This window comes from Marmota marmota, unplaced genomic scaffold, assembly GCF_001458135.2.
Source record: "Marmota marmota marmota unplaced genomic scaffold, marMar, whole genome shotgun sequence".
Lineage (NCBI taxonomy): Eukaryota > Metazoa > Chordata > Mammalia > Rodentia > Sciuridae > Marmota > Marmota marmota.
In genome coordinates this window covers 3,654,409-3,662,795 of record NW_026000102.1, presented here as the reverse complement: position 1 = coordinate 3,662,795, position 8,387 = coordinate 3,654,409, and the positions used below count along the sequence as shown (strand labels likewise).

Here is an 8,387-nt window from a genome sequence, read left to right as displayed (position 1 = left end):
TTTGAGATAATTTGGATTTCTCTTGGTGCAAAACCATGGGTACTATTTCTTCAGTTATGCTTTGTGAATTTTTGCATTCAAAACTGAAGGAAATACTAGATTCCTGTTAGAGGTTAGTGAAAATAAAGATGGATTTTTTCACCCAGGTTCAGAGATCCACTAAACTTTATCTACTCCCATTTGGATCTATGGGCATCTGTGGGCACCAGGTCACAGTCCCTGTGTGAAATCTCTTCACTGCTTTTCATGCACTTTAACAGCTTTAGTTCTGAAAACTTGCTCTTACTCCAAAGTGGTGACCTGTCTTCACTTTATTTCTTCAGGTCCTTACACTGTACCTTAAGGAAAGGCCGTCTACATCCTTCGTTCCCCTTGCCAACCTCACCATGATGGCAGTTTCAGGTCATTGTTTCCTCCTTTCCTCTGCTCTGGTCCCCTCATCACTGAGTTTAAACAAAGGCAACTGCTGTGTTGATGAATAAGTGTTTTCTAATAATAGCTAATAGTCGAGGGTTGCTTGCTGCGTTGTAGCTGTTATGCTGAATACTTGAAATCCTTAAACTGCCCTTTCATGCACTCTGCCAGGTAAGAACAGTTGCTACGATGCTAATGTTGGAGAGACAGAAGCTGAGGGAGGTCAAGTAACTGAGCCAAGGATTAATGTCCTCACAACAACCCTCTCTGGAGCACAGAGGTTCTGTTGCACCTGTTTTATGGATGGGAACCTGGGGCAGGAGGGATCAGTCATTTGTTCAAGAACACTTAGACTTCAGAGCAGAGCTGTCTATCACGCCCAGCCAGGCTGGCCCCCAGGAGAACGCAGCCTCCTACTGCACCCTGCTGCCTCAGCTAAGGAAGGGGAACTAGGATGGATCCCAGGACTTCTCATTCCAAAGCGACCTTAACATTGGGCTAACAGTGATGACTGACTCAGGAGCTACTGGCAGTGGCTCATTCCTGTGAATGAACCAAAAAAAAAAAAAAAATACATGTTGACTCAGCAACCCAGAGTAAGATTGTCAATTCAGTGGTTTGAGAGCCAAATCGGAAACCACAGTAGATCTCATCTACGTGAATGACTACCAAGAAACCTACGGTCAATTTAACCTTTGAGAAATGTGATGAAGGGCAGAGCCCATGGTCTCATAGAAGTCACATCTTAGAGGGAGCTAGACTGACATAAAAACAGTCTTTTTGGTTGGGGGTATAACTCAGTAGTAGAGTGTATATTTACCATAGGCAAGGCCCTGGGTTCAATCCCTAGCCACCCACCAATAAGTAGATAGATAGATAGATAGATAGATAGATAGATAGATAGATAGGGCATGTAGCCAAAAACTATTAGGTTAAACAAGTGTTTTCTATTTTTTACTTTGAATTCTGATGAAGACAATTGCCAAATACCACCAAGGGGAAAAATATTCTTTGGGCTACAAGTGACAACTTGCAAAGCAACATCATCCCCTCAAAGTGAAACTATCCTGAAGTATATTGACTTTGAGGCCATCTATCCCTAGCATTCACCTTAACCCTTGGGAAGGAAAGTACCATTAAAATTAATTAATATCCAAATTTATCTGATTATTTTAAAAATTTAACTTTTGTCAACATTCAAGTATTCTTCCTCCAAATAAGAAGCAAGATATTAGGGGACATATTTTGTTTCCTCCTGAACTATTTCATTACTAAATACTTCCATGCACAAATCATTCTAGTTATTCCTTCAAATCTATGTCTTCCTGAGTTTCCATTGCAATAGATGATCACTGCAAAAACCATTTGTTTTCATTAAGCTCTTTTGTTTTTTAGTTAAAATGTTGTCACACTTGGGCTGGGGATGTGGCTCAAGCGGTAGTGCGCTCGCCTGGCATGTGCAGGGCGCTGGATTTGATCCTCATCAGCACCACATAAAAATAAAATAAAATGGGGCTGGGGATGTGGCTCAAGCCGTAGTGCGCTTGCCTGGCATGCATGCAGCCCGGGGTTCGATCCTCAGCACCACATACAAACAAAGATGTTGTGTCCGCCGAGAACTGAAAAATAAATATTAAAAAAAAATTCTCTCTCTCTCTCCCACTCTTTCTTTAAAAAAAAAAATAAAAAAATAAAATAAAATAAAATAAAATAAAGATGTTGTGTCTACCGAAAACTAAAAAAAAAAAAATGTTGTCACACTAAATCAGAGTTCAAATGTACTTGCATGTAAGTTGTAAATAATACTTTACAGGGGCTGGGGTTGTGGCTCAGCGGTAGAGTGCTCGCCTTGCACGTGAGAGGCCCTGGGTTTGATTCCCAGAACCACATAAATAAATAAAATAGAGATAATTGTGTTTGATTACAACTAAAAAATAAATATTAAAAAAAAAATACTTTACACACACATACACACACACACCGAGAGAGAGAGAGAGAGAGAGAGAGAGAGAGAGAGAGAGTGAGTCAGTCAACAGGGTGTTAAATTCAACCTTAAGCAATTTCCAAGTTTCATATTACTAAGTTATCCCTGGAGCTGATGTGTAGCTCAGTGGCAGAGCACGTGCTTCGCACACCTGTAGCCATGCTAGTTCAATCCCCAACACCAACATAAATAAATAAAAATTTAAAAAATAATAAATTACTACTCTTTACCCCTTGTTGCTACAATGAATTCAGTAAGTATTTATGGAATGTCTGATGCACATCTGCCACTATCTGACCCGTTTACTTCCCCGACTCTGCATCCTGCCACTCCTGACTTCCTTGCTGTTCTTCATGCCAAAAACACTCCTGCTGCAGGGGTGGTGCTTTGCTCTTCTGTCTTCTAACAGGCTCTCCCCCCACTTTCTGTATGACTTGTTCCCTCAACTTATTCAGGTTTCCTCCATGGAAAAAAAAAAGTGGTTTTTGGCCACACTCTAAAAAAGCATGCACATGTGTATACACACCTGTTATTTCTCTTTCCCTCTTTTACTCTCCTTCATAGTACATATTATTGCCTGGCACATAGAGTCATGAGCTGCATGATCACATTTCGATCAATGACAGAGCACATACACCATCGTGGTCCCCCAAATAAAATCATATTGCTTAATGACTTCATGGTCATCATAATGTTTAAGTATATGTAATATAGATAGTTACACAACAAAATTGCTTCACAATGCATTTCTTAGAACATACCTCATCATTAGGCAACACATGACTTTTATCTATTTGAGTATGAGTTTATTGTCCATCTTCCCCCAGAGAAAAAGTGCCATGAGAAGGGATATCCTTTGTTCACTGTTGTAAACCTGGCCAAAACCACAAAAGAGGCCAATAAAAACTTCTTCTTGAATGAGTTTTACTGTCTGGAAGGCATATAGAGATGAGGCACTATCCCAATAGCTTTCACAGTTGTTGGAAAAAGGAAGATGTTACATAAATAAGGCCACACAGCCTCACAGACACAATTACTATAGGACAAAGTGCTTTGAGGACACAGAGGAAATTTCCTGGAGGGACTGGCACTATAATGAGGTTTTGCAGGATGGAGAATATACTGAAGAGCTGACACAGAAGCAGAAGTCATTCGGGGTAGACAGAACTACTTCTGTGGAAATATGAAGGAGGCAAAGTGCCGGGTATATTACAGGAACAGAGAAAATGAGTGAGGAGGAAGAGTAAGAAGAATTTGGAAGATAAGAAAAGTGTTTGAACCACACTGTGGCAGAATGACGATGTGGCTGGCATTGCCACTGCTGATTTTAATGCCCTGAATATGAGTCACTGCCGAAGACAGCAGCTCCGCAGTCCTATAATCATGCAAAAGGTCACCAAAACACTCTGTTCTCACCCTCAGTGTAGCCACTGCTCCGAAGTAGGTGGGCTTTGAGATACGGAAGGGACCTGGGGGATACAGTCAGGGGACAGGGGCAGGAGTAGCCAGAGGTTTTGACAGATTCATATGGGAACGTCTGGGGGGGATACTGATTACCTATTGAGAGAAATGTTGGTGTGCCTCCAGATCATTCTGTTTCCAAAACACTGGAATCTGAAATTACCGTGGAGGCAGACTGAGAGTGAGGAGGGACAGTGGAAACAATGAGCAGGCACCAGCGTTTCCATCCGGGGCTGGTGTTTGACACGGATCTCACTAGGTCCTCACCACCTGTGGCAGGCACCGCCGTCCACGCTAACGGAACCCTCCGTAGACCTTTCTCTCGTTCTAGAACCTGCGGGCCTGGCAGTGCGTTTCCCAACCCCCTGAGTGAACAGAGGGGCAGCTGTCGCCCCAGGCGGAGCCCAGCTCTCACGCGGCTCTGCAGACTTCCAGGGCCACCGGCGAGGTGCTAGCGCGTCAGGCTACACCGCCGCGCGAACCCGGGCGCCCTGGGGCCGCGGCCCGCACCTGCAGGTCTCTCTGCCCCCGGAAGTTCACAGGACAGCTGGGGGCACCGCGAGCCCCAGGCGACGAGAACCCACGCGCGGGAACCCTAAGGAAGGGACCTTCCGGAGGCCTTCATCCGGCGGCGCAAGGCAGGCCCCGCCCAATCGGCACGCCCCCTCTCGCCCCGCCCCTGCGGCCTGCCTCGGCCAATCCCGAGCGCCGCCGGGGCCGTGGCCCACGGAAGAGGGCCTTACGTCACTGCGGGCCCTCTCGCCTCTTCCGGCGCCCGGCACGTCGTGGGAGTCGCTCGTGGCCCACGCTCGGGGGGCTTTTCACACCGGGTGGGCTGAGGCGGAGCTGTTCTCGGGACCACACACAGACCCTGGTGTCAGAATTTCCGCGTCGCCCCAGCGCGGCCTCAAATGTCAGGCTCGCCCACTCTTCTCCGGCGTCGCCGCCCTAACCTTTCGGGGGCTCGCCGGGGAAATTCGCCGGACCTCCCTGGCGCGCCCCTCACCTGGCCTGGCTGCATTTGAACATACTCGTCTCTGACGCCCAGAGGTCTGCTTGCAGCCCCGGTGGCCTGTGTCCTGGTCGCCCAATGACTTAGACGTGAGAAATGGGATTAGAATAGGAAGAAGTTGGTTGAAATCACCTTAATCCATGGTGGTAAAGAGAAGTGCCAATCATGTACGGCGCAATCAGGGCGAAGCTCTGCAGTGGTTACCGAGCACCTGCTGTACGCGGCTGCGAGGGTGCAGCGGTGGCCCAGACGGGAGGTCCGCTCCTGGAGTTCCCAGAACTCCTGGAAGACCGACCGGAACAGTAGACCAGACAAAACGCAGGAGTGATAAGTGCTATCGAAGAAGTAATAGGCTACCCGTAGGGGATGAGTTAGTATTATTTAGTTGAGATGGGGGGTGGATAGTAAATAACTGGAGCAGTCTTTCTGCTGTGGTGATCAGGTGTGTGTGGGGGTAGTGTTCAGGAACCAGGATGAGAAGGACCATGGGTGACTTGCTGACAGAGCCGCTTCTCCGTTATTGGATTGAGAACTCTCTGGGGCAGGACACCATATCTTCTTAAATGTTGCAACTGCTGTAAGAAATTAAGTTCCTTGAAAATAGGGAGACTTTTTAAAAGTTCGTACTTTCCACAATGCAAATGTCAAATGTTGAGTTAAAAAGGTAGTAGATGGGATGCGGCTGTTCTACCTGGAAATAGGGGACTGAACAAGGAGGTGTCTTCATTGCCCGTACTAGTAATACTTTTTTGGTAAATGGTTGAATATTTTTGGCTATAAATGTGTGATGAGCAATATGTATGAAATATGGAGAGCCATGGGTGTTACATTATTAATTCTGACAGCATATGGTGGGTAGAGTGTGAAAATTGACATCAGAATATCTGAATTTGACCAAAACTACAGGACCTTTCTAGACCTCAGACTTCACATATGTCAAATGAAAATTGTGATGTGCCTTCCAAAAATTCAATATATAGTCTAAAGCTAGTAAATGAGAAAGAAAATATTAGCATACTATTTTTAAATTCTGAGATAATTACCAGAATAAACAAGGAGTTGAATTATATATTTGGCTCTGGGGAACAGGGATGAGGGTACAAGAGTTAAGTTTGAGAATTACTGCTCTGTAGCAAAACCCAGCTACCATAGTTTGCCACCTGGCTGGAGTGACTTTGCCTCAGGTTGCCAGCTGTGCAGATTGGCTGAGGCAATTCTGTTCCACATGTGTTTGTTCTGAAACCTGCCTTTGAGGGGGCAGCAGCAACTTCCCCAGGGGAAAGCTTTTCCTATGACAATTTAAAAGTGCAAAAGCACAGGCCTGGAGATCAGGTCAGTTCTTTGAAGGCTTCAATCCGTTAACATCCATTGATCAAAAAGAAGGCCAAACCCAAAAGTCAAGGAAGCACATTCACACAGATAGAAGGGGAAAGAATGACTATTTCTGAAAATATACTATCATAAGTGATATTTGAGTTTTAAAAACTGTACAATATATTAATTTGATAAAAATTAATGCTGACTCAGATCCATTTCAATTCTTGTTGATGCAGATGTCTCAGGAGTGTTTAACTCCTGTGTGTCTGCCCCTTCCATTTTTACTGGACCAGGGAATGAACACAGGGGCACTTGCCCACTTAGCCACATCCCCAATCCTATTTTGTATTTTATTTAGAGACAGGGTCTCACTGAGTTGCTTTGCGCCTTGCTTTTTGCTGAAGCTGGTTTTGAACTCGTGATCCTCCTGCCTCAGCTTCCCAAGCCACTGGGATTACAGGCCTGGGATACCCTACCCAGCTTCCATTTTTACTGTTGCCACTGTGTCCTGCTGCAGCAGACCACCAGCAGGTCTTATGAAGAGCTTACTATGAGAGGCTGTGGCTCAATGGTAGAGTACTTACCTCGCATGTGTGAGGCACTGGGTTCAATCCTCAGTGCCACATAAAAGTAAATAAATAAATAAAATAAAGGTATTATGTCCATCTATAACTAAAATAATGTATATTTTTTTTAAAACCAAAAAAAAAAAAAAAAAAAAAAGGAAGAAGAGCTTACTATGGAAACACAACAGCCTGAGGCCTTTTGGTTTCCTTCCATCCACTTAAAACCTTCCTTCTTTCTTGAAGCACAACCCTCTGACCACTTGCTTCCCTCTCTGTCACTCCTGTGTCCCACATTCTTTCAAAGCTGGAGGGGGACAGCTTTTGCCTACTTCCAATAGCCGAAGGTGTTGGAGTGTTGGAGTCATTGCAGAACTCCAAAAGTTCCTTCTTAAAATATCAACTGATCAAAGATGTTTCAAATGTTTGCACAAGTATGGAGTGTTGCTTAAATGACTTTATTTACAATTTTAGTAATTAAAAAACTCACCACCACTGTAAGGAGCACGTGAAATGTATGAAAGCACTTTGCAAACTAACAACGAAAAATAAAATGTTATTTTTTGAAAATAAATGTAATTAATTTATTAATTAATAATTTCAAGGTCTCCATTAATGTCTATTAATTAATAATAATTTCAAGGTCTCCATTAATGTCTAAATGGAGACCTTGAAAACACTGACATATTTAAGTACTATTTGAACTCATACAGTACTTGTATGGAGTTGCGCAAATTCACTGCTGGGAATTTACCTTGGTGATATTTGCACACGTAGGTCATGGGTATAATGTTATTCGATACAGTGCTATCTGTACAGAAAATGTTTGGAAATAACCCGTGTTATCAGTGGGGCACTGGCAAATAAACTGGAATATGCCCACGATGGCATAGCATGGGCCGGGTGTTTTTTATATGAAAGGATTTCCACGACGTTCATGCAATAGATGTAACTGTGTGTAAGGGGAAGTGAAGAACAAAGTACACAACGGACAACATTTTTATGCGAGGAAGAAGGAAAATAACAGTACTGACAGCATATATGTGCTTGCATGAGAAGGATGTACAGGAAGCTAACAACGCTGTCACCTGGAGGGAAAAGCGATGGAACTGGATGAGGACAGGAATGTCATCTTCATCATCTTGGTTTGAAAGTGGTAAAAGCATTAATATCCAAAAACTTAAAATTAGGTCCTGTAAACAAACTTTACCCACTACGTATTTATCGACTTCTTTGCTTGGCATCCCTCTAATCCCGTAGGCTCGGCGGCGGCGGCAGCAGGGCTTTTAACAGCGTGGAGAGAAACTGCCCATGAAATGACAGAGCCGCCCGGGACCGGCGGCGAAGCGCAGGGGGACAACCCGGGAAGAGTCCCGGCAGAAAAAGGAGAGAGGAGCCAGGCCGACGTGCGTGCACAGAGGGAAGGCGACCTGCCCAGCGGCGGAGAGCGGCCCGGGCCGCGCGGGGCGCCGGGTGCGAAGGCAGGCTCCCCAGCTGCTCGCCTAGCGAGCTCCGCCGGACGTGACGCACTGACGTGAGCGGCGCGAGTCTGCGCAGTGCAGCGCCGAGGGCCCGCGGCGCGTGCGTGCTGGGGTGAGCAGCCTTCGCTCCGCGGGGTGAGTGGCCCAGGCGTCGC

The 8,387-nt window shown here is 45.3% G+C and overlaps 1 protein-coding gene across 2 annotated transcripts in view; it reads left to right on the top strand.

Annotated features, from left to right (window-relative positions):
* The first annotated feature begins 8,136 nt into the window (after positions 1-8,136).
* Park7 (Parkinsonism associated deglycase) overlaps positions 8,137-8,387 on the top strand; it is a 14,285-nt gene continuing 14,034 nt past the window's right edge. Inside the window, exon 1 of one of the 2 annotated variants that reach the window (XM_048783660.1) lies at positions 8,137-8,367. The gene's annotated coding sequence lies outside the window, so the exon portion shown is untranslated. The remainder of the gene's footprint in view (positions 8,368-8,387) is intronic. The other variant, XM_015501442.2, reaches the window with a different exon arrangement.